Source organism: Bos mutus, chromosome 8 (assembly GCF_027580195.1).
Source record: "Bos mutus isolate GX-2022 chromosome 8, NWIPB_WYAK_1.1, whole genome shotgun sequence".
NCBI lineage: Eukaryota > Metazoa > Chordata > Mammalia > Artiodactyla > Bovidae > Bos > Bos mutus.
This window is the reverse complement of record NC_091624.1, coordinates 66,912,913-66,939,357: the sequence shown is the minus strand read 5'-3', so window position 1 is coordinate 66,939,357 and position 26,445 is coordinate 66,912,913. Positions and strand designations below refer to the sequence as shown.

At 42.1% G+C, this 26,445-nt stretch overlaps 1 protein-coding gene across 2 annotated transcripts in view; it reads left to right on the top strand.

The window, feature by feature from the left end:
• The window catches only part of TJP2 (tight junction protein 2), a 128,248-nt gene that overhangs the window by 16,645 nt on the left and 85,158 nt on the right, over positions 1–26,445 (top strand). Inside the window, exon 2 of one of the 2 annotated variants that reach the window (XM_070375792.1) lies at positions 12,854–12,974. The exons of the other annotated variant lie outside the window; for it this stretch is intronic. The gene's annotated coding sequence lies outside the window, so the exon portion shown is untranslated. The remainder of the gene's footprint in view (positions 1–12,853; positions 12,975–26,445) is intronic. 2 annotated transcript variants of the gene reach the window in all.

Here is a 26,445-nt window from a genome sequence, read left to right as displayed (position 1 = left end):
TTGGGGTAGCAAAGGGTTGGACACGACTGAGAGACTAACACTTTACTAGCAGAAACTAAAACTTTACTAGCAACACTTTACTAGCAGAAACTAAAAATCTGTGAAATATGGTAAGGAAGAACCTCCCCAGTTGGTGAGTAACACCTAAGCTGGGCCCCTTTCCTCTGCTTCCTACAGCAAGCCTGGGGACACTATTTTCTCCTTTTTTTTTTTTTTCTTGGATAGTTTTCATTATTTACTCTAGCCCCTGGGTTCCTGTACCCTTTAGTCAGTCTCCCTGCTTTCCCCACAAAACCACTCACCCTTGGGCTTTCTTTTGTAGCTTCAGGGAAGGAACAGAAGTATGTAAGTACTCCTTATGCTTGCCTGCAAAGAAATAAGGATTTATGGAGGTTTATTGAAGAGCTATTAGGAACGGGGAAAAGACAGAGGAGATGGACGGAAGGGAGGGAAATACAAATACATCATCTCATTTATTATTTAAAGCCACCCCTGCGTGTGGTCTTCCAGCTTTAAAGATAATGAAATAGGTTCAGAAGGGTCAAGTAACTTGTTCAGGGTCCCATGGTGTTAACAGCAGAAGTGGGATTCAAATTAGGTCTTCTCATTTAAACTCAGTTCTCTTTTCCTGTGTCACGGGGTTGGTATGACTGGGCCCCCCAGAATTGGGTGAGGATGACTTCAAGGTCTCATGCTGGGAGAGCCAGGAGGAGGATGCAAGAAACAGGAAAAGCAAGAAGCAACTGCTGCTGGGGGCTGGGCAGTGGATTCCTCAGGTAGATACTGGGTTGAGTCAGGGGACAGGGTTGAAAGGACAGATTTGGTCATGGTATAAACCCAGTACAGTGCATTTTGAGACTGGCTGTGAAGAGAGAAGTCAAGTTTGAGCTGACAGGGAGGTGGGTGTTAAATCTAGGAGAGGCACAGTTTTGAACTCTGTAATTCTTTTGCACTGTGTAGTCTGTTTTTCTAAGTGTTCTAGTGGCTCATCTGAGTAGCAAATATGTAAAAGTGTATTTTAATGAAGCTATTGGGAGTTGGCAGGGATGAAATGATGCCTTAAGTCATAGTTTATTTTGTTTGTAGTAGAGTTAAAAAAAAAAAAGATGGTTTCCCTGACTCTTCTACTTTTAGTTAAGGCTTTTTCCAGCTCCCTGTAAAGCAAACCACACCCTGTATAACAGCCTGTTTGGGGCATTAGTTCATTTCCATTTTTATACTTCTAAAACACAGGAACAGTTAGAATACCCCGTGAAAAAGGATGTCCACTCTTTTCCTCCAGCAGGAATTAAGTAGACATCATCAGTTCAAAGGGAAGGTCAGCCTTATCTGTGAATTTGTATATCCAATTTTAATCATTCAGAAAGAGAACTTGAGCATCCTGATTTAAAAGGTTTTTGGATCATATATATTTAACAATTTATAAAAAATAAGTGATTTTCAATCAAATAGTTGTAGTTATAAAGAATTTCTAGAACTCTAGAAATTGGAGTTAACCAAGTAAATGAAAATTCCAAAGACTTTCTAGAATTACAAAGAAAATAGCCATGTAATTACATATCTGTATATAATTGAAAATATTGGGGGACGGGGGTTCCAGAAAGTTCCAAAAGGCAAAACTTGAGTTTTCAATCCACACATATCTGTATGTATTACATACATATTACACATTTTGACTAAATTTATTTATTTTTTATGTGTTATTGTCCTCATGTAGTATTATGAGGGAGTTCATACAAAGATGACAATTTTTAAAAAAGAATAGAAAACTGAACAACTCATTCATGGAAGAAAAACAAGTTCTTTCTAGTTACTTGCTAAGGGAGAATTCCTAATAAAAGACAAAACTTTAATTTTGTATGAGATCATCATAGATAATAATCACTTTGTAAGTTATGTTAAATGCATCAGAAAAACCTATAGAAAATAAAACTTTAAAACATGCCATTTTTAAAGTATTGTGTCAGTTTCATTGTAGTAAAACAGCTCCCAACAGCTAACAAGTTTAGCTTGCTTTTTTGTTGTTGGTAACTCAGACTTCATTTATTGTTTGAGAGGGTTGTGTAGTAATTTTTATTGCACGTCATTAGGAATACAAATTGTTAGAACAAAGACTGTTGTGTAAGTATAATTACACCATCCTGTATGATTAAATGAGGGCTGTATTAGAGCTTTTTTGAGCAGTGACAGCTGTAGCCAACTAAGTTCAGCCTGTAAAAGAATTCCAGTGACTGACTGGTACTAATTGTTTGTAGAACAACCAGTGGGAGTAATATTCATGAATACTATGAAAATGAAATGTTTCAAGACCAAATGGTTTGTCCTTTGTCTTCACTTCTTACTTGTGGTCAGTTATAGTACAGTATCCATGGGAGATTGGGTCCAGGACCCCCAAGGATATTGACACCCAGAGATGCTCAAATACCTTATATAAAATGACATAGTATTTGCAAACAATGTGCAACCCATTCTTCTGTATGCTTTAAATCATCTCTAAATTACTTATAATATCTAATAGTGTAAATGATGCATAAATAGTTGTAACTACAATGTTCAGTTCAGTTCAGTCGCTCAGTCGTGTCCGACTCTTTGCGACCCCATGAATCGCAGCACACCAGGCCTCCCTGTTCATCACCAACTCCCAGAGTTCACTCAGACTCAATGTCCATCGAGTCAGTGATGCCATCCAGCCATCTCATCCTCTGTCGTCTCCTTCTCCTCCTGCCCCCAATCCCTCCCAGCATCAGAGTCTTTTCCAATGAGTCAACTCTTCGCATGAGGTGGCCAAAGTACTGGAGTTTCAGCTTTAGCATCATTCCTTCCAGAGAAATCCCAGGGCTGATCTCCTTCAGAATGGACTGGTTGGATCTCCTTGCAGTCCAAGGGACTCTCAGGAGTCTTCTCCAAACACCACAGTTCAAAAGCATCAATTCTTCGGGGCTCAGCTTTCTTCACAGTCCAACTCTCACATCCATACATGACCACAGGAAAAACCATAGCCTTGACTAGACGGACCTTTGTTGGCAAAGTAATGTCTCTGCTTTTGAACATGCTATCTAGGTTGGTCATAACTTTCCTTCCAAGGAGTAAGCGTCTTTTAATTTCATGGCTGCAGTCACCATCTGCAGTGATTTTGGAGCCCAAAATGATAAAGTCTGACACTGTTTCCCCATCTATTTCCCATGAAGTGATAGGACTGGATGCCATGGATCTTCATTTTCTGAATGTTGAGCTTTAAGCCAACTTTTTCACTCTCCACTTTCACTTTCATCAAGAGGCTTTTGAGTTCCTCTTCACTTTCTGCCATAAGGGTGATGTCATCTGCATATCTGACGTTATTGATATTTCTCCCGGCAATCTTGATTCCAGCTTGTGTTTGTAGATTCTGTGTAAATAGTTGTGAATGCAATGTAAATGCTACATCCTATAGTTGCCAGAGCTAGGCAAACTCAAGTTTTGCCTTTTGGAACTTTCTGGAATCCCTCTCTCCCAATATTTTCAGTCCAAGGTCGGTTTTATCTGTGGATAGTAATCTATGGATATGGAGGGCTGACTATAATATTATAATCGGGAAGTGGAGGCTCATAGTCTGTTACTGTTATTGGAAAATAATTTAGCGCTTATCAGTTCAGGCCTCTCATCAAGAGGGAAATTGAGGTTTAGAAAGCAGTTGAAGGGTTAAGTTACTGACCATGAAACTTTTTTGCTCATACACCCCATCAGATTTTTAAGTATATTCTATAATATGTATGAGTATATAACTTTATATACTCTGGGGACTTCTCTGGTGGTTAAGATTCCAGGTTTCTACTGCAAGGAACACAGGTTCAACTTCTGGTTGGTAACTAAGATCCCACATGCTGTGTGGCCAAAATACACACACACACACACACACACACACACACACAGAATTATACTTTTATGTAATTTAAAATATATTAGTTCCAAAAGCAAACATTACAAATATTTAATAACAAATGCTCAAACTAAAATTTTAATGGACAAGAGACAAAAAAGAAATAGATGGTTTAATATTTTCTTTCCACACCCCAAAGATTGTTGGTATATGCACCCACTTTGGAGACCACTGTTTTAGGTCCCTTAGATTTAAAAAAAAATGAAATTTGCTATCAAGAAAGATTTTGTGGAAGAAGAGTTCACAATTTAGGGGACATGGACTTGGGACACTTATTAATTGTGAATGTCTAGGTTAGTCAGAAGTATTATAGGACGATGCTCCTCGATTTTACTTCCCTTCTGTGTATGCATTTGTTTAGATAAGTAGCAGTAGAACTTACATTGCATTAAATAGAAAATAGCTTGAAGAAGTGGTCAAGGAGGCATGTAAATCAGAACTCTTTCAGAATAACAAAAACTCAATTAAAACTGAGTTTCACAAAAATGAATTCATTATCTCAGTAAAAATGTACCAGATACCTCCTAGCATGGTCAGGCATAGCTGGATTCAGAAACTCAAGCGATGTCATCACATTTCTCCTCATACTGTTTTTCTTATTAGCTAGTGGTGACCCCCTCCTCTACCTGGTGGGGAGCATGATTGCCAGCAGCTCTAACTTCCTATCAGCCCTGGTTGTCAAAACCGGTAAAAGGAGGACATTTCTCTCTGAAAGTCTTATTTTCATCCCAGGGAAGGCTAGTCCACCCAGTCTGGGTCCTGTGTACCATGACCCATTAGATGGACCCCTATGATGGAGCATCCACCTTTACCCCATGGAAAAAGGGTAAGAAAAGTCCTTAAGGCTAAGAGGAGACATTTAAAAAAGGGAGAGGGTTAGATTCTGAATATCTTCTAACAGCCTTATTTTCATGCTAGCAGAGCTCACCCATGCTGGGTTTTAGAGGTAAAGGTATTTCGGGACTTCCTTGGCCATCAGTGGTTAACATGTTGCCTTTCAATGTAGGAGCATGGGTTCAATCCCTAGTCAGGAAGCTAAGATCCCACATTCCTCTGGCTAGAAAAACAAAACATAAACCAGAAGCAATATTGTAACAAATTCAATAAAGACTTAAAGATGTTCCACATTAAAAAAAAAAAACTTATAAAAAAAGATAATTAAAAAAAAAATTGTCTCTCAATTAGTCTTTGCTTTGCAACTGACTCAAGCAAAAAGTTTATAGCATGTAGAAATGCATTCGGAGAAGGCAATGGCAGCCCACTCCAGTACTCTTGCCTGGAAAATCCCATGGACGGAGGAACCTGGTGGGCTGCACTCGGTGGGGTCGCTGAGAGTCGGACATGACTGAGTGACTTCACTTTCACTTTTCACTTTCATGCACTGGAGAAGGAAATGGCAACGCACTCCAGTGTTCTTGCCTGGAGAATCCCAGGGATGGGGTAGCCTGGTGGGCTGCCGTCTATGGGGTCGCACAGAGTCAGAAACGACTGAAGTGATTTAGCAGCAGCAGCAGCAGCAGAAATGCATTACCATAAATGACAACTGGAACTCCCTTCTTCAGTGTCAAATGCAGTCTTTTAGAGAGATGTATATTTGTAGACAGAGAAGGCGATGGCACCCCACTCCAGTACTCTTGCCTGGAAAATCCCATGGATGGAGGAGCCTGGTAGGCTGCAGTCCATGGGGTGGCTAGGAGTCGGACACAACTGAGTGACTTCACTTTCACTTTTCACTTTCATGCACTGGAGAAGGAAATGGCAACCCACTCCAGTGTTCTTGCCTGGAGAATCCCAGGGACGGGGAGCCTGGTGGGCTGCCGTCTCTGGGGTCGCACAGAGTCGGACGCGACTGAAGCGACTTAGCAGCAGCAGCAGCATATTTGTAGAAGGAGCAGATCTGCTTCTGATTTTAGTTCACCCAGAGGCATGCAGGCTTTTTGGATCAATTATTACCAGACCTTGAGATAAATCACCTCCTGTGCCATTAGTACTTGAAGGATTAGTGGCCTCAAAAGATTTATGTGCGGATTAATTGGGGAGTGTACATTAGATCGCTACATTTAAAACCACCATCATCCTGCAAATCATTTTCATTAGTGCTTTATTCAAAATTCTCTAGCCTTATATAATACTGACATTGCAGGGAAATCTGAACAAGGCTTTTATTTATTTATTTATCTGTGGTTTGGCCTTGGCCTCGCCCCCATGCCTTACCCCCCACAGTAGAGTTTAATAGCACTGGCTGGGGATGCACTGAGCATCTAAAAGTAGAGCGGCTTCCAGTGTTGCAAAGATTACTTCATCTGCTTCAGCGGAACACTGCCCCAAATGTCCTTGACCTTGTACTGAGAGGGACAAGATGAGGTACAAGAAATATATGACTATTCTGGAAGCAGCAGTGGGCATCACTCCACTTAACAAAAGAGAACTTCTACCTGAGAGCAGAAGACACGTGAACCTTTGGCAGCAACCTGGGTAAGCAGAGGAGACCAGAAGGTGCTTTGTGTGTGTGTTTGGGGGCCCAGGTGGACTCAAGGGTCATCCCTCTCATGAGGGTAATAGATGTCGAGTTCTTCATTGGGAACTTGTTTCTTTCTTTTCTTTTTTTGTAGTTAACCTCCCATTTGTTTAATTCTCATCAGAATTTTAAATAACACTACTCCCCAAAGCAATTTATATAAATATCTTGTTTATCATATTCATTTTCTAAGCACACTACCTTTTTTTTTTTTTTTTTATGGCTAAAGTTAAACTCTATTTCAAGTTCAGCCTGAAGCTCGGATTCCAAATTTGTGTTGTCTCAATAAATGCAGATCGTTTCTTCCTGGCAGATATGGTCTACCCAGACTGAATTAAAGTAGTTAGTAATGAAATTAATGTATAATTTTCTAAGGAAATTCCTCATCTAGCAGTCAAGAAGATGAAGGAATGCATGTGTTTTGAGCCCATTTTTGCATTCAGATATTTTAATTTTATGATTTTGAAAAAATTTTTACATGGTCTATTAATGTAGCAGTTCTTGAAAGGAAGTAAATTGTGCCTCATTTTTTTTCTGACAATGCAAGTATTTTTCTGACAGAAGTGTACATGCAGACTTTTTCAGGTAATTACTTCTCTTGAAGCAGCAGTCTTTTCTTCAACATGTCTTTCTTCAGAGCCCCCCCATCACCCCCCCCCACCCCCCACCTCCATCTACCAGTTGAAGAAGGGTTAAGAGGCTTCAGTTCTGATTTTCTTCTCTGAAGTCCCTCTTTTGTGTCTATTACATGTTGAGAAGTTTAACTGAAAGTTCCTGTATGATGCACATGCAGGGACTGAATTCAGTTTTTAAACTGAACAAGCCAAACACTTGGCATTCACTCAGGGATCAGCTTGAGGTATCTGTGTAGCTAATGGTATTTCTTTTTAAAAGAAAATAGAAAAATAAATAAATAAATAAATAAAAAGAAAATAGTCTCTAGCTTATTTTTATCATATAAACAATATACATTCAGAAATATAGAAGAAAAATTGTGATCCATAGTTCTACCTTCTGAAAGGTGGAACTTTTAGAAGTTCCTATATAATGATTTAAGTCAGTAGTTCGCAAGGGAGGAGGTGCAGTGGCAGAAATTGTCCCCTAAAGGATATTTGGCAATTTCTGGTTAGAGTTTTGGTTGTTCCAACCCTGGGAGGGTGGAGGTGGTACTGGTATCTAGCAGGTAGAGACCTGGGATGCTGCCCAGCCTCCTGCAATGGACAGGACAGCACTCCCTGCCTCCCTCCCCAATCCCCACCCCCCATGCAATAAAGAATTATCCAGTGCAAAATGTCCATAGTATTGCATAGTATTGCTGTTGAGACACTTGATTTAGGTAGATCCTCTTTGACACTACAAAGTAGTTTTTATTGGAAACAAACTAGATGTTTCTTTGGGAAATTTCAGAGGTGCTTTAGAATGGAATCCTGAGGCAGCAAGATGATGATGATGATGATTTTGCTGCCCTGGTGGCTCAGATGGTAGAGTCTGCTTGCCAGTGCAGACGAGCTGGGTTTAATCCCTGGGTCGGGAATCTCCCCTAGAGAAGGAAATGGCAACCCACTCCAGTTCCCTGGAGAATCCCCATGGACAGAGAAGCCTGGTGGGGTCCCCATAGTCCATGGGGTCGCAAGAGTCGGACACAACTTAGTGACTAAATCTACCTACCTACCTGAAAGTAAAAGGAAGTGTATATATGTGTAGAGGGTGCAAGAGGTATAGAGTGACCCTAGGAGAGGTGATGTGGGTCAGTGTTCAATGACGGCTATGGGCAAAACATGTTGTAATGACCCAGTTGTGATTCTTCAAGCAGCCCCTAGAGATTGGGCATAACTCTTTGTCCCAAAATGACAGAAATGGGAGGACCTTTTGTCAAGGATGGCAGGCAAGCTTCATATATCATGCCAAAACCTGTTGATGGGTAGACATCTGAGAGGATCAAGTTAGGGAGGATCCCCAGGCCAAGTATGGAATATTGTGAATAATGAGTGATACTTGTTCTAGACATATAATTTGGAGAACTGGGAAACTGCAATACACATGCTATATATCTTTGCCATTCCTTAGTTATAATTTAGTCTTCAAATTTTACAAGTGTGAAACAGCCTCATTTGAGTCATCGTGATCGAAGACTTAGCCCTCAGACAGCAACTGGATGTTCTTAGTTTCTGGCTCAGGACCAGTCATTAAAGGATTCACTCTAAACAAACATGCATGACTCAGATGTATAAATTGACTGCCACAATATTCATTTCTTTTTGGAGATAACCTTTTCCAGCCATCAAAATGAGTAAATGCCCTAGGTAGAACCACCTCTGGTTATCCTCAGTTTCCCAAGTCTAGCCAAACAGAAGTCAAAGCATTCATTCCAAAGTGATCCTTAATAAGGAGAGTTGAGTGTTCCTCTTTTTTTTTTTTTTTAATTCCCTTAAAAAATTTTTTTTGTTTAAGCCTGATGAAATATCTCTGCATCGCAGGTCAAGATCTTCCTTATAATACTTTGAGTTCTTTGAATATACGTGGACAAAAGAGTATTTTGCTGATCCTCATTTTTTTGTTTGCTGACTTTATCACTTGACACAGCCTTTCTGTGGACATATTAATATCCTTCACTAACCTTGTAGTAAACTCTCCTTTCTTGGCATCTTAGGAGGCATCTTATTTCCTACTGTTTAATTTTGTAAATAAGTTCTAAATCCTTCAGTGGCACCTTGATATCTTATTTCTCGCCCTTTAATGTGCATATAAACCACTCTATTAAGATGCAGGTTCTAATGCTGTAGATGTGGTGGGGCCTGAGAGTCTGCATTTGGATATGCTTAAAGGTGATACTTGGAGAAGGCAATGGCACCCTACTCCAGTACTCTTGCCTGGAAAATCCCATGGCAGAGGAGCCTTGTAGGCTGCAGTCCATGGGGTCGCTAAGAGTCGGACACGACTGAGTGACTTCACTTTCACTTTTCACTTTCATGCACTGGAGAAGGAAATGGCAACCCACTCCAGTGTTGTTGCCTGGAGAATCCCAGGGACGGAGGAGCCTGGTGGGCTGCCGTCTATGGGGTCGCACAGAGTCGGACACCACTGAAGCGACTTAGCAGCATAGGTGATACTGTCAGTTTTGGTGATACCCACCCAGTGGATGGTCCATGACCCACACTTGGAGGAACAAGCATCTAGAGCCGCCCGTTCCATGATATCCTACTAGTTCCCTCTTGACCTCACAGTTCTCTGACCTTCCTAAAAATTTACCCTCTTTGCAGCTGTTAGACATGTCAGTGGTTAGAAGGTAGGTGATAAGTTGTGCTTCTACGGAGGTAAATCTGCCGACAAGCATTCTGACTGGAGATTTCTCTTGAGCTGGTTGACTAAATAGTGGGGCCAATATTTCTTCCAAGGGTTCTGTCCCTTTCATTCTTTTCCAGAACTATTCCAGTTGCTGCAACATACATGTAACACTGCATAGTAATTATGAGCAGCTCCTTTTGGGTTTAGAACATAATTGGAAGTCAGGTCATGATTGAGTTTTCAAGACCTCAAGGAATTCTTTCACTACCAGCTCCTTCCTCCTTTTAGTACTTTGTCTTGCTTCTGCAAACAGAGCTGTGCTGGGGCGTCTACTCTACTAACTGTAATCATATGATAGGTCAAAACCAGCTGCCAACCAGTTGACTGAATGTTGCAAGTTTATTGAAGCACAGATTGGATAACTTGCACATGTGTTTATTGACCCCAGTCCCCAAGACGATAGGTACACTGGCAAATATTTTGCCATTGCTTACTTGGTTTTAAAATAGCCCTAGGACTTCCCTGGTGGTACAGTGGAGAAGAATCTGCCTGCCAATACAAGGGACATAGGTTCAATCCCTGGTCTGGAAAGATTCACACGTCGCAGAGCAACAAAGCCTGGTGTGCCACAACTACTGAGCTCACGCTCTAGAGCCCGCAAGCTGCAACTACTGAAGCCCATGTGCCCAGACCCTGCAAAAGAGAAGCCAGCACAGTGAGAGGCCCGTGCGCCACAACAAAGAGTAGCCCCACTGGCCACAACTGGAGAAAGCCTGTGTGCAGCAACCAAGACTGTGTGTAACCAAAAATAAAAATAAATTATTTAAAAAATAGCCAAAGTAGAGAAAAAATTTTTTTTCTCTTAAAAAAATTGACGTCCAGGGACTGCCCTGGTGGTCCAGTGGTTAAGACTCCATGCCCTCAACGGAGGGGACATTGATTCAATTCCTGGTTGGGAAACTAAGATCTCACATGGTGTATGGCATGAGTTGGCATCTGATTACTGAGCCACTTACGGATTTTCCTTTTAAAATTTTGTGAGGTTTTCCAGCACTAACTCATGTTACCTGACAAAAATTTTACATATTTGTCAATACTATTGAATACCAAGTGTATTTAGTTTTCTTCCAAGCTTTTCCTTAATTTAAAGGTAGCCCTAGTCAGTGTTGGAGAAGGAAATGGCACCCCACTCCAGTATTCTTGCCTGGAGAATTCCATGGACAGAGGAGCCTGGCGGGCTACAGTCCATGAGGTGGCAAAGAGTCAGATGTGACTGAGCGACTACCACTAGTCAATAGTTTGTATTTCAGAAATGGCTGATTGTTATTTGAGGTTCCTATATATGTCAGAAACTTCAGGCAGTATCATAAAAGATAGTTAAAACCAGGATGTTGTCACAATGCAGAAAACTGACTTAATTCAAAAGCAAGCCATTTCAATGAAAGAGGCAAAACTCTCTTTGGTATCGATACACATAGGAAAATTTCATGCTAAGGCCCAAAGCATAAGCAAGTCCGTCTTGATTTGCTGGGCATTTATTAATTGTGGGAAGTAATAACAGAAACGGCACATGGGCCGGGCTCTAATCCTGCTGCTCGCTTTGTAGGATATCCAGATGTCCCTGCATTAGCCTGTGCCCACATTTCCTGCTGGTCCTTGGAGAAGGGAAATGGGTCTCCTGCCTGCACAAATAAAATGGACACTCTCTGATTTCTGTTCCATTGTGTAGGGAGTGTTTTGCACAGATGCCACAATATCACTTTGTCTAGCAGACAGAGGAGTATGTGCGAAACTGGAGAGAAGCACATTCCTCCTCCCACTGAATGTGTCCCCATATGAGGCTGCTGCGTTTCCAGCCCCGCCCAGAAAGGAGCTTGCCTCTTGTGCTGTTTGAAAGGCACAGGCAGGATGCATAAAAATGTCCAGAAAGCATTTTCTTGGATTGTCTTGGGATGAGGGGTTAAAATAAAAAGTATCTGCCATCTTTTCTGATTGGGGGAAACCCACATGTATAAATATAGAGACAAGCCAGTATTGTAATTCCCTTTTAGTTGAAAATGTTTTTTCTATTGTATACCTTAAAATGGTGAATTTAAGTTAAGTGTATTTTACCAAAATTAAAAAAAGTTTTCCCTAGATGTTTTATCACCTGCTGGGTATTTTTTTTTTAACCTAAAAAATGAATTTTTTGTTTGTTTGTTTATTTTGGTTGTACCTTACAGCATGTGGGGTGTTAGTTCCCTGATTAGGGGTTGACCCACTCCTCCTGCATTGGGAGCGCAGAGTCTTAAGCACTGGGCCCCCAGAGACATGACATGACGTGTGTGTGCTCAGTCGTGTCCAACTCTTCGTGACCCCAGGGACTATAGCCTGCCAGGCTTCTCCGTCCATGGGATTTTCCAGGCAAGAGTACTGGAGTGGGGTGCCATTTCCTACTCCAGGGGATCTTCCCGACTCAGAGATCAAACCCACATCTCCTGTGTCTCTTGCATTGGCAGGCAGATTCTTTACCACTGTGTCACCTCTGGACTGCCAGGAAAGTACCCCCTCCCCCCACCAAAAGTGAATTCTTTACTTTTTTTTTCTTTTTTGAAGAACAGGACAGCAATTGCAGTCCTAGATATATAGCTGAGAGAAATGAAAGCTAGGTCCATGTACACATTTGAGCGTAATAGCTAAAAAGTGGAAACAACCAACCCAAATGTCCATCAGCTGTAAAGTGGATAAGTAAACTATGATATATCCATACAATGGAGTGGGTTCTGACACAGGCTACACCCTGGCTGCAACTGGAAAATTTTATACCAAGTGAAAGAAACCAGTCACAAAAGATCATGTATGAGTTCATTTATATGAAATCTCTAGAAGGGGTGACTCTATAGAGACAAAATTAGATTGGTGGTTGTCTACAGCTGGGAGGAGGAGGGGGGAATTGGAGGATTAAATGGTTTCTATTTTGAAGTAATGAAAATGTCCTAAAATGGATTGTGGTCATGGTTGCACAAGTCTGTGAATATATTGAAAGCCATAATGTAGGTGGGTAAACTGTACAGAATGTGAATTTCAGTGTGTTTCAAACATCTCGCCAAACTGGGAATGACCGTGCTGAATTTTAACAGTAGTGTCTTTTTCAGGGTGCGAAGTACTACCTTGCTGTCATCTCCTTGTGAGTGGGATTGGCATCCCAGCTGCACCTCTTGGCACAAGGGCTCCAGGAAACACAGACACGTGCCAACAGACAGCCTGCTTTACCCGGTACTTGCCTTTTGGTCTCTCATCAGCTTAGTTACTGGCCTAGTTTGATTAAATAATTTCACACCCTACAAGTCAAGGCCACCCTATTCGATGTTGCTGGTAATGAAATTGTATAATATCCAAGAAAATTGAATTGTAATGGCCTGTTTCCCAAAGCTGAGAAAGATCTTACCTGCATTTATGGTCTAGGTCTAACCCTCATTATTCAGAATAAATGCATACCAAGGTATTTTGATGTGTAGGGTTTATAAGTCATTCTGGTAGGTCACATTTTTTCCATTATCTTCAACATAGCAAAATTATATAACAGTGGAAAGTGCTTTGCTGAAAATAAAAAAGACATCAGTCACACTGGCTTCTAAAGATTAATTACGTACAGGCTTTTAGAAAAAGGGCTGAGTATTATCTATTGACTGATTCAGTTTTAAGTACGAATTAAATGGGATTTACAAGGTATTAAATTCTATTTTGACAGATGCTAGGATGTATTTGTTCTTAGTTACACTTTAACCCCTGGTTATAGGCTAGTCCATGGCTGCTAGAATGGGGTTAGAATTTTTTTTTTCATGTGTTTCTTTCAAAATTCCTGTCTGTTTAAACTTGAGGACCTTACTGGGGTGGATTCCAGCTTCATATCAGTGTTGGAATTTAGTGGAGTGTGACTGGCAGCTAGCTCTTCAAATCCTAGTGTTCCTGCCTTCTGACTGCATGATCATCTTAATGTCTGTGAGCTCCAGATCCTTTATCTGTAAAAACGGCTTGTTAACATGAAGCTGAATGAGTTAACATATAGCAAGCATCGGTCACCCACCAAGGCCTTTCTTGGCATCTAGTTGTCCAAATGGGGAATTCCTCAGTTTCCACTGAACTAACAAGGCTAGGTAGGACTGGGTTTTGTTTACTGAGATGTTCTCTATGGAGCTTTTAAACATTCCAAACATAAGAAGACAGATGCTTGCCACAACCCTGGAAGTGGTTTTTCTGAAAGTAGATTTCTGGGTAGGATCTGTTGCTTTAGTCAAATGATGTAGAGGTCCAGTATGGATACGGCAAAGGAGGAGCTGGCGCTGGCCTTGTCTTTGGACAAGGACTCAAACAAGCTCTTCCTGATAAATGTCTCCGTGGTCTGATTGCCTATACTAGTGACCACATATGCTGCAACATCAGTTTGTTTTCCCAAGCCAGCATCTGACTCCACAGCTCCTTCACAGATAAACACTGAAACCTGGGTTTCTGGGTGAATTAGCTGCAGGCAAGCTTGGGTGGTGTGGTTTTCCCCACATGGCTGTAGTTTCAAATCCAGCAGACATTTATTAAGAGCTTTTTATTTGCCAGGGACAAGGGGCTTTCATCCATCTTGTTTATCCTCAGACCATTCTGGAGGAGCTATTGCCAGCTCCCTTTTGCAAATAAGGAAATTGAGATTCAAAGATTTTAAATGGTTTCCCCAAGATTGTACAGCCTCTGATTCCCAAGTACAGTGAGATTCCTATAATAGCAGCTGTTTTCCATACTAACGCTACAGAACTTGAGGATTTAACTCCTAAACTAGGATAGGAATGGGTTTTTCGCAAGGGCCAGGTCTGATCAATTGATAGTGGCTGCCTGGAGTTAAAGATTTCTAGATACTGTCCCAGCTGGTGCTAGTGGTAAAGAACCTGCCTGCTAATGCAGGAGACTTGAGACACAGGTTCATTCCCTGGGTTGGGAAGATCCCCTGGAGGAGGGCACAGCAACCCACTCCTGTATTCTTGCCTGGAGAATCCCATGGACAGAGGAGCCTGCTGGGCTATGTCCATATGGTCACGAAGAGTCGGACGTGCTTGAAGCAACTTAGCATGCAGATACTGTCCACGTTTGTTGAGTAAGAATTTTGTGACCCATTAGCAACGTCTGGCATGGATGGAGGAGGGCCCAGAAGGCCCTTTACCTGTTTCTGATCATCAGCTTCTACCTGCAGCTGCCCTGCTTTACTATCTTAAAGTCTTTGGAGAGCACTATTTGCCTGGCACTTGTTTGTTGCTACTTTAAGGGGCTTTGGAGTACACTTTTCTGATGCGGCAAAATCATCTTTGCCTCTTTGCTGTCGGGAAGGATGCTCAGAGTGTGGACAGAGCCTCACTTCCTAGACATGGATTCTCATTGCTAGGTAATTTAGATAGTAACAGTTTAGAGTTGTCACCAGCTCTTCTCATAATATGGGTATAGATAAGTGAGTTGAAAGTGAAAATTAAAAACTTTTGCTTCTGTGCCCCGAGAACCCCTCTGTGGTCCCCTCTCCCCTGGGACGACTCCTCTGTAGGAATTTCTGGGGAGCTCACAACCAGCAGCCCAACCTCTTCACTTGGAATTGGAGACAGAACAGTAGCTCACAAACTTTAGCTGCATCAGGCACCTGGAGGGCTTGTTAAAACACAGATTCCTGGGTTCCCTCCCTAGAGTTTCGGCTTCAGTCCCTGGGGTGAGGCCCAGGATACTTGCATTGCTAGCAAGCTCCCATCCAGGCTGATACTTCAGGTTTCCCCACCACACTTTGAGAACCACTAACCTGGACAGTACTTTTAACAGGTATCTTAGAGTCTGGGCTTGTTTGTAGATAGTGTGTGGCCAGTTTCCCTGCCTGTGGTGAAGAGATTCTTTCCTCAAACATGTAATGAGCACCTCACAGGCTCACACGGCCCTGCCTGAGGAAAGCTAAGAGGAATGTAAAGCCTTGTCTGGGGTACTTGGGAGTCTAATTTGAGATCAGTAATTACACTGCTGTGTGAAAAGGGCTGCAGAGCAGAAGGCCTGAGCAGTGATTATGTGTGAGGAGGGTAGGTTGTTGGCCAGGTGTGGAGAGAGGGGAAGAAAAACGTGGGGAGGACAGGCTGTACCTCAGAGGCCTGGAGATGCTGTACTGTGAGAAGAAAAGTTGTTTGTGGTGAGAGTTCCATTGTAATTCTGATATGAAGTATCAACTTACAGTAATAAAGATGAAAGCCTTATATTTATTTGGGAGCTTATTACAGTGTACTCGGTACTGTACTAAATATTTAGCTGCATTGTTTTTCATTTAATTCTCAGACCCACCTATGAGACATGGGTCCAACTATAATCTTAATTTGTATTAGTTTCCGAGGGCTGCAGTAAAAAAATAAAGACCTATCGCAGACTGGGTGGTATAAACAATAATGTATCATCTCATAGTTTGTATTACATGACTGAGCGACTGAACTGAACTGATAGTTTGGAGGCTAGAAGTCTGAAATCAAGGTGTTGGCAGGATTGGTTCCTTCTGAGAGTTAAGAGGGAAGGATCTGTTCCAGGTCTCTCTCCTTAGCTAGAAGGGGGTCATCTTCCCGCTGTGTGTGTCTCTGTCTAAATTTACCCATTTTAAGGTAGCAGTCACACTGCATTAGGGCCCCCGCTAAAGACCTCACTTTAACTTGATTGCCTCTGTAAGGATCCTGATTCCAAACAAGATCATATTCTGAGGTAAGGAGAGCTAGGACTTCAATGTGTGAAATTTGGGGAGACACCATACAACTCACTGTACCATTTTACAGATGCAGAGATGGAAACTTAGAGGGTTTACCTAAATCTCACGACCGTTAGGTCCAGCTGTGTAACTTGCCATTTTGATGGGTCAGAAACAGCCGAATAGTGGCAGTGGCATACGTTAAACCTGGGAAGTAGCAGAACCGGGTTTGTTGAAGCCAGATCTGGTTCATCATGAGCTCCTTCCAGCGCTTCACTTTGTTTACTGGCTTTTCCTTTTTTTTGCTATTTCTGCTTATGGTTCACTGGGAAAAGCAGTGGTGTGGAGATCAGGATACCAAGCCGATAGCCTGTTTATTTCTAATTCTTCAGTTTCTGGGTCAGATATTTTTATATGTCAGTTTCCTATCCTGCCTGTTTAAGGAGAGTGGTGGGAAATTACCAGATTATATCAGGGATCCCTGCCCTCCAGGATCTAATGCTGATGATCTGAGGTGGAGCTGATATATATTAATGATAGTAATAAAATGCACAATGAATATAATGCTCTTGAATCATCCTGAAACCATTTCCCATCCCACCCCCACCCTCAGTCTGTGGAAAAATGGTCTTCCGCAAAACGGGTCCCTGGTGCCATAAAGATTGGGGACCACTGGCGTATATGAAATTGAAAATTCATTGCTATTAAAACATTAAATCCCTATACATATGGGCTTCCCTGGTGGCTCAGTGGTCAAGAATCCGCCTACAATGCAGAAGATGTGGGTTTGATCCCTGGGTCAGGAAGATTGCCTGGAGAAGGAAATGGGAACACACTCCACTATTCTTGCCTGGGAAATTGTATGGACAGAGGAGCCTGGTGGGCTACAGTCCATGGCGTTGCAGAGAGTCAGATACAGCTTGGTGACTGAACCACCACGTATAAATACACAGGTTATCAGAGTATAGATGTCCTAGTCTTAATTTCCTTCTCAAACCAACCTAAATATTTTTAAGCAATGTGTTATTTCTGCACTTGTATTTTAAGTACCTTTACTTGGAATTGCTTCAGCATTCAGGGATTCAAGCAACTTAATTGTCTAGCTGTGGAGATTTTAGACAAGTAGTTTTGTCAGTACTCACACAATAATTCCATATTTTCTTCTTTAAGTATATATAATGAAAGAGCATTGCCCCAAATACCTATGTACAAAGATTTTTGTCACTTTAGCAATTTAAGCAAAATTTCATCATGAGAAATTTGTGTACCATTGAAGTGGAAGAAAAATAAAAATAAGAAGTGTTTGTTCCCACTTTTGAATGCTATAATTATAGTCCAATATGTTTTCCAAACAAAAATTAGAGTGCGTGCTTTACTCATGAAGTCAACAAGATGGAATGGTAGCCATTTGCCTATCTCTGGAAATCTGAGATGTCTGGATATTTTAAGTATAGCATATATTAGAGATGAGTAATATTCAACCTAGGTTCTGAAACAAATTTAATTATACTCCTGAATGTTTTAGAGAACCCAAAACCTAAGAATCAAAACATGACTAGGAGCTTGTGATGGAGAAGGAAATGCCAACCCACTCCAGTATTCTTGCCTGGAGAATTCCATGGACAGAGAAGCCTGGCAGGGCTACAGTCCATGGGGTTGCAAGAATCAGACATGACTTAGCCAGTAAACCACCACCACCAGGAGCTGGTGAAAGGGATTCCCAAACGGTGCAATAGTAAAGAATCTGCCTGCCAATGCAGGAAATGTGGGTTAGATCCCTGTGTTGGAAGATACCTTAAAGAAGGAAATGGCAGCCTACTCTAGTATTCTTTCCTGGAAGATGCCATGGACAGAGGGGCCTGGTGGGCTACAGTCCTAGTATTCTTGCCTGGAAGATCCCATGGACAGAGGAGCCTGGTGGGCTACAGTCCTAGTATTCTTGCCTGGAAGATCTCAAGGACAGAGGGGCCTGATGGGCTACAGTCCATGAGGTCGAAAGAATCAGACATGACTTAGCCAATAAACCACCACCACCACCACCAGGAGCTGGTGAAAGGGATTCCCAAATGGTGCAATAGTAAAGAATCTGCCTGTCAATGTAGGAAAGGTGGGTTAGATCCCGTGTTGGAAGATCCCTTAGAGAAGGAAATGGCAACCTACTCTAGTATTCTTCCCTGGAAGACCCCATGGACAGAGGGGCCTGGTGGGCTACAGTCCGTGGGGTCACAAAGAGTCAGACACATACTAGGTCACATACCAGGGGCCTGTGAACCTAGAGCCCTGCCCCTCTCTTGCTTTTCACAGCCACATTTCTTAAAAGGAATCTCTGTACTTACCATCCTTTTTCCTCTCCTCCACCTGCCTCTCTCTTCAGCACTTCTTCCTCCTCATATTCCAGCCACTCAGGATCCAGTAACTGGTTTCAGGTACCCTCTGGGCTAGATACACAGGCACAGGGCTAAGCACAGCACTGCCTCAGGAAATTTTCATGGATAAGGACTCTTCCCTGGCTGGAAGATGCAGTTGAGATTTCAATCAACAGTTACATTGTGTCTGTGCTACCTGTACTGGACCCCTGGTACTGTGACTGCGTGGGGAAGACTGGAGGCAGCTTATTTTATGATTCCTATTATAATAAAATAATGCAGGGACTTCCTGAGTGGTCCAGTGGTTAAGAATCTGCCTTCCAAAGGAGGGGACTTCAGTTCAATCCCTGATCAAGGAACTGAGGTCCCACATGCTGCGGGGGCAGCTGAGCCCGTGTACACTAGAGCCTGTGTGCTGCAACGAAGACTCAGCACAGCCCAAAATTAAAAAAAAAAAAAAAATGATGTAATTAGTTTCTGGTTGGGAAGGGTGTCATCACTGGAGTCCTGATTTTGATACCTCACATTTTCATTAGTTGAGTGGTTGGTGATAGCATGTTTCAGTTCAGCCAAAGTTTTGATTTATTTAGAGGTAATCTGATTGTACAGTGAGGTTAGACAAAACACCCTAGATAGGAATTCCCCTACTTAATCCTAATTATATTGATATTTGAAAAAAATCATTGATTTTTGAAAAAGATACATGATTGATTATAATTATTCATATTTGACATGGATATTTGTGATATAATTATTGATAGTCAGAAAACCAAGATAATTACATATATGATTATTTTTAGTTCAGATCTTAAGTCTGGTAACTAAAATAACTGGCAACACACTTTGATAGAGGCTTCATACTATGTTAAAGTTAAATTTGTCTCTTCTGTTGGCTTTAGCTCAGTAGGATACTTACGGCAAGATTTAGAACAAGAATCGAAATACTTTAGCAAGTGGAGGATAGTTCCAGGAGAGCTAGAAATAGATCAGGGAGAGAGAAGATAGGTGAAAAATAAAATGTCATTGGGAAGAATAGCTAAAACTGCTTATGTGATTTAGTGTATAAAATATAAATATCAGAATCCCTTGAAAATAAATTGTGATTGATTATTTAAAAACTTACATAATAACTTTGGAGGCAAGAAAAGCTGAAAACCCGATATATTCCTGAAATTAAACGAAAGATTGCACTTTGTGTTACCCTTACCCTCATGGCCCAGACTAGCAAAGAATTTGATGTACCTTCTCTGTGTGTAATTTTAGTCATGATGGTCCCCCACTCTGCTTGCTTCTCTCCATTACTCTAGAAGTGTGGGAAATAACCTGATGCAGTCTTAGCCTCCAAGTATACCGCCAAGGAAACTCTTCCAGAGATTATGAGATGGAAAGGCTCAGAGAACAAAGTCAGTTGTTCCAGTCACACGATTTATTCCCCTTGGAAACATGCTTTGAGATGCAAGGGGAAAGGATTCTAACACTTTTAATATAATTAGGTGAGGGTATAAATAAGATGAAAGGTCCACACTCTGGAATCCTGTGCTTGCAGTCTTCACATGTCCTGTCTCTGTGCGGTGTTAGCTTTCCCCAATGATGGTGTGGTCACAGAGACCAGATGTGAGGTTGAACAGGAGGCTTAGCAGATAGGAGGTGTCTGAAGCCAGCATAGGCTTGCCCCATAGAAGGGATGCAGGCCAAGTATACTTGGCCAGTATCTGTAGCTCAATAGTAATTTGCCTGCATTTGGGGGCAGAGTATACATGTGGCCAGAATTGAACATAATGGGTGTCACCGATGGGTGATCCATTTAGGGATGACATAGCTGTCAATCTAGAGGCAACATGAACTGGGCTTTATTATGTATTATTAATATTTTATTAGGAAATATTAATAATATAAATAAAATTGTAAGTTAGATATTTAGTACATTTATTAATATTTTATTGGGCTTTTCTTGTGGCTTTATTAAATATTAATATTTAAGATTTACTTTGTCCTTCATTGGAACTCTTCCATTTATAAGTGACATTCTTATTTGTTTCTTTATTTTCATCTATACTTAACACAAAAGCACTTCATTTATTCTATTTTATTTTTAACATATCTTACTAACATATTATCTATACTATATACATCTTACGAATTGTGCCTGAGTCTTACAAACCATGGGACTTCCCAGGTGGCACAGTGGTAAAGAATCTGCCTCAATGCAGGAGACTTGGGTTGGATCCCTGGGTCGGGAACATCCGCTGGAGAAAGAAGGACATGGCAACTCATTCCAGTGTTCTTGGCTGGGAAATCCCATGGACAGAGGAACCTGGCAGTCTAGAGTTCATGGGGTTGCAAAAGAGTCAGACATGACTTAGCAGCTAAAGAACAACTTACAAACTACTTGCTTTCTCATTATCTATGGAAAATAAATCTTAGGAATTTCATCCATCTGATTTTTACCTTGTCCTCTATACCAGTGGTCCCCAAACATTTTGGCGCCAGGGACCAATTCTGTGAAAGAAAATTTTCCATGGACCATGGTGGTGGGGTGGGATGGTGGGTCAGGTGGTAATGCCAGTGATGATGAGCAGCAAACGAAGCTTTGCTAGCTGTCCAGTCACTCACGTCCTACTGTGTGGCCTGGTTCCTAATAGGTTGTGGCCCAATACCCATTCACAGCCTGGAGGTTAGGGATCTCTGCTCTATACCATTTTTAAAAGAACTCTGAAGTATTTATTCAGCAAATTATGGTATATTCATACAAATGGGAATATTATGCAGCTTCCCACTCCAGTATTCTTGCCTGAAGAATTTCATGGACAGAGGAGACTGGTGGGCTACAGTCCATGGAGTTGCAAAGTCGGACATGACTGAGCGACTAACGCACACACGGAAAGTGATGATATAGAACTATATTGCCATGAAAAAATTGCCTATTCCTCTGTAGAAAAAAAACAGGTAGAAAAAGGGCATGTCTAGTATAGCCCCAGATGTATAATGTTATATATGATATCTACATGCTTACCTATGCATGGAGGTACCTGGAAGGATGTTCATCCAGTTATTTAACAGTAGTTTGCTCTGGACTGTGACATTTTAATTACATTTTACTATTGTGTGTGTGTGTGTGATCTGTGGTATGGTTTGTGTAAATAAACAAGCATCATTTATTTTAAAATAACTGAAACTCAAACATACATGTATACACAAATATGTATGCAAATCAACATACCAAGAGGATTATAACATCTGACCCTTTTGTAAGCCAAAGACATTTTGCAAGAAGAGAATTCTTTTCTTTTTTCTAAAATTTTAATTTTGTTTTGGGGTATAACTGATTAACAACAATGGTATTAATAACCCTGGTGGCTCAGTGATAAAGGATGTGCCTGCCAATGCAGTAGCCGCAGAAGATGTGGGTTGGATCCCTAGATCGGAAGGTCCCTGGAGGAGGAAATGGCAACTCATTCCAGTGTTCTTGGCTGGGAAATCCCATGGACAGAGGAACCTGGCAGGCTACAGTCTGTGGGGTCGCAAAGAGTTGAACATGGCTGAACTCGAGTGGCATAGCTTATTAACAATGTTGTGACTGCTCATTAACAATGTTGTGACGGCTTCAGGTGAACAGTAGAAGGACTCAGCCATTCATGTATCCATTCTCCTCCAAACTCCCCTCCCATCCAGGCTGCTACATAACATTGAGCAGAGTTCCATGTGCTATACAGTAAGTCCTTGTTGGTTATCCATTTTAAATATAGCAATGTGTACATGTCTATCCCCAAATCAGTTAACTATCCCTTCCCCTGATCCTTTCCCACGGGAGAATTGTTTTCTGACCTTCAAAATGAATGTTTTACCTGCCTTGGAAACCTTGTTATCTTTTGTCAGAGAATTGTAACAATGTCCCTTTAGCAGAATTCCTTAAACTTCCCTGATGGTAAGATTCACCTGCTGGGTACAGTGCTGAAATGTAAAATTCCCCGGGGCCCTTCTCAGCCCCCCTGAATCAGGGTCTCAGGGAGGGACCTGGGATGCCTCAGGTGATTCTTATCATCAAGAAGCTGTCTTCATAGAAATGTATGTTATGTGTTTTCAAGTTTTTATAGAATGCCTCTTGGATTTGCCTTTCCCAGGACCGGCTTCCTTTGTTTTCAGAGGCCTGTACTATTTTGCATGGCTGCCCTGGAAAACTTAACAGCTTTTTTTCTAAGGCCCCTTTCAGATCTGAGGATTCTTTGACAATCAAGGAGACACTTCAACAATTATCATCTGTGTTGGTCAGGGGTACTGAATTCTTAGTGCTACAGGATTAACCAATTCAAGTTGCCAGAGGCCCCTCGGGGCTCCCTGGAGGACTTGTATATCACACAGACAGTCCCCTGGGCCACTCTCACCTTAGATTCCCTCCCTTGCATGGGAGATGAGGACTTTTTTCCCTTAAAAAGGAAAAATTTTGCCTTATTAAAGGTTTATTTTTTTTTTTAAGAAACTTATTTGGGGAGAGGAAAGTCGAGAATTCTTAGACGCTAGAATCATATTTGATTTCAGGATTCTAATTCCTAGCTCAGTGTTGTTGTTTAGTCACTCAGTCGTGTCTGATTCTCTGCAACCCCATGGGCTGCAGCATGCCAGGCTTCCCTGTCCTTCACTGTCTCCCAGAATTTGTTCAAACTCATGTCCTTTGAGTCAGTGATGCCCTCCAACCATCTCATCCTCTGTTGCCCCCTTCTCCTCCTGCTCTCAATCTTTCCCAACATCAGGGTCTTTTCCAATGAGTTGGCTCGTCACATCAGGTGACCGAAGTATTGAAGTTTCAGTTTCAGCATCAATCCTTCCAATATATATTCAGGGTTGATTTCCTTTAGAATTGACTGGTTTGATCTCCTTGCAGTCCAAGCGACTCTCAAGAATCATCTACAGTACCACAGTTCAAAAGCATCATTTCTTTGGCACTCAGCCTTCTTTATGGTCCACCTCTCATATCCGTACTAGCTATTAGTTCATTGGTGGAGTCAAATGACATTTGTGGTATTTACCTTTTTAATATTGCACAGGAAGATTTTCACAAATATGATTCCCCAGCATTATTTGTTCAGTTGTTGTGTCAGCAGAAGCCCTCTTACATCTGTTAAAAAGAACCAAAAGGAGAACAACAATAATAACAACCAAAGACCTACCTCTACCTCAACTCTGTGCAGTTGTCTTATTGCTGTAGACAATGAACTGAGGGACAGGAGAGCAGTGATGAGAATGGATTTTGAGTCTGATAGGTTTGGAGTCTTACCCATCATCTACTCGGTGATGCCCTTGGACAAGCTGTTTTCCTCTGGGAAGCTCAGTTTCCTCATCTTAAAACAGGGCAATAATACCAAATATACAGGGGCGATGGAAGGATTTACATTAAATGAGTTAAAATAGTGTTTGAAAGATTTGTGGCACATAATGTGCATTTAATCAATTACTTTTTAATCCAGGTTTCTGAGTTTTTTGATGGGGTGTTAACAAGTGGCACCTCTCTCTGAAGAGTGTGGATTTTATATATTCTGCAATATCAGATCAGATCAGTCGCTCAGTCGTGTCCGACTCTTTGTGACCCCATGAATCGCAGCACACCAGGCCTCCCTGTCCAACACCAACTCCCGGAGTTCACTGATACTCACGTCCATCAAGTCAGTGATGCCATCCAGCCATCTCATCCTATGTCATCCCCTTCTCCTCTTGCCCCCAATCCCTCCCAGCATCAGAGTCTTTTCCAATTAGTCAACTCTTTGCATGAGGTGGCCAAAGTACTGGAGTTTCAGCTTTAGCATCATTCCTTCCAAAGAAATCCCAGGGCTGATCTCCTTCAGAATGGACTGCTTGGATCTCCTTGCAGTCCAAGGGACTCTCAAGAGTCTTCTCCAACACCACAGTTCAAAAGCATCAATTCTTCGGTGCTCAGCAATATAAATAGTAGTAAAAATAATTACAGATGTCAAACACAGAGCACAGTGCCTTTAGGATCCAGGGCACCTTGTCAGGAGGAGAGGGCTCTCCACAGACAGAGCGTGCTCTGTAGCAGGGTCTGTCCAGATGAAACCACATCCCAGAAAGTGCTTCTATGATCTCCAGGATTGGACTTGGATTATGCTGTATCTCAACTCCTTTTGAGCAGGCTGAATATACCCAGGTCAGCTCCATAAGTTTCCTAGAAGCCTGCCCATCCACAGTATGGCACTCTGAGGTCAGCCCAGACCACAGCCACCTCCTTCCAACCAGAACTCCCCCCAGCACCGTTCCAGGGCCTCCTCAGACTTGTAATCCATCCAGCTGATTCTGAGTTGCACAGCTAATTCTTCTATCAACTTTGTGGCCAGGTGAACCCATCATGGCCAGAAACATTGCCCAGTCCTTACACAGGATAGAGGGTAGGAACAGGGTAGGGTATGCTGGGGTTTGGAGTTTGTACCATTGGCAGTTAGAGGAGAGGCAAGTAGAAGCCACCATCCATTTAGAACTGAAAGCTTTCTTTCCCTGTAAGTCTGATTACTGATATTTTCATCCTCTTTGTACTTACTGTAATATCTTTTCATTGCAGTGATAATAGCAGCAATGCCAACATATTATCAGTGGTAATGATGATGGTGATTAAAAAGAGGGAGCCCTTTCTTGGGCTACTCTCCCTTCCTGCTATTGTTCCTCTCTGGTCTTCCAATCCCCTAAATAGACCATCTACCATTCCCATCCTTTCATACCCTGCACTGGGCTCTCTGAAACCCTTGTTTCACTGTAAATGAAACATTCAGCTGAACTCCACCTTCTTGCTTTAATTTAAACTTGGCTTTCTCCTGAGGGCATCATTTCCTGGTAGTAACCTCAAGGGATGCTCTCTACTTTAGATGGAAAGAGAAATCTAAGCAGGAGCTGCCTTTGTGGTCCAGGCAGAGAAGCTCCAACAAAGGCTGTGGGGCAGGAATGAGCTTGGCAGGGTCTCAAGAGCAACAACTGCAGAGAAAGGCCGGTGCAGCTCCAGGAAGTGAGCTTGGGAGAGTGCAGGCTGAGCTGAGCCTGGAGAAGGCAGCAGGGTCCACGCATAGAGGACACGGAGGCTGCCTTAGCCCAGGCTGCCACAGCAGGACACCACGGACAGGGTGCTTAAACAACAGACGTTTACTTCTCACAGTTCTGGAGGCTGCGAAGTCCAAGATCAAGGTGCTGGCAGACTCAGTCCTCAGTGAGGGCCCCCTTCCTGGCTTCGAAACAGTCGCCTTCTCGCTGTGTGCTCACAGGGCCATTCCTAGGTGCCTGCACGTGGAGTTAACGAACTTGGAAAGTTAGCGAGAGTAACATTAAATAACGAAATGTGAAGGCTTGGGGCAGAGCAGAACTTTGAATGCCTCTCTCCTGGATGTTCTTTTAGGGGATGTGAGGTGACTGTTTATGGAAGGAGGCGTCCTTGAAGTGAATATGCACAGTTACTGGTGTGGTTGTTTGGCTTGGGAAGGGAAAGGACTGCCAGGCCTTTTCTCCTGAGAAGTACCCTTCCTTCAGGCAGAGTTTTACCTGTCAGCACCTAAATCATGCATGTACTCGAGCAGTTCTTGTGCCCTGTCATCATTTGTGTACATGTCTTTCTCTTCATCATGCTCTGAGCAAGCCCCTTGTTGTATACTGTCTT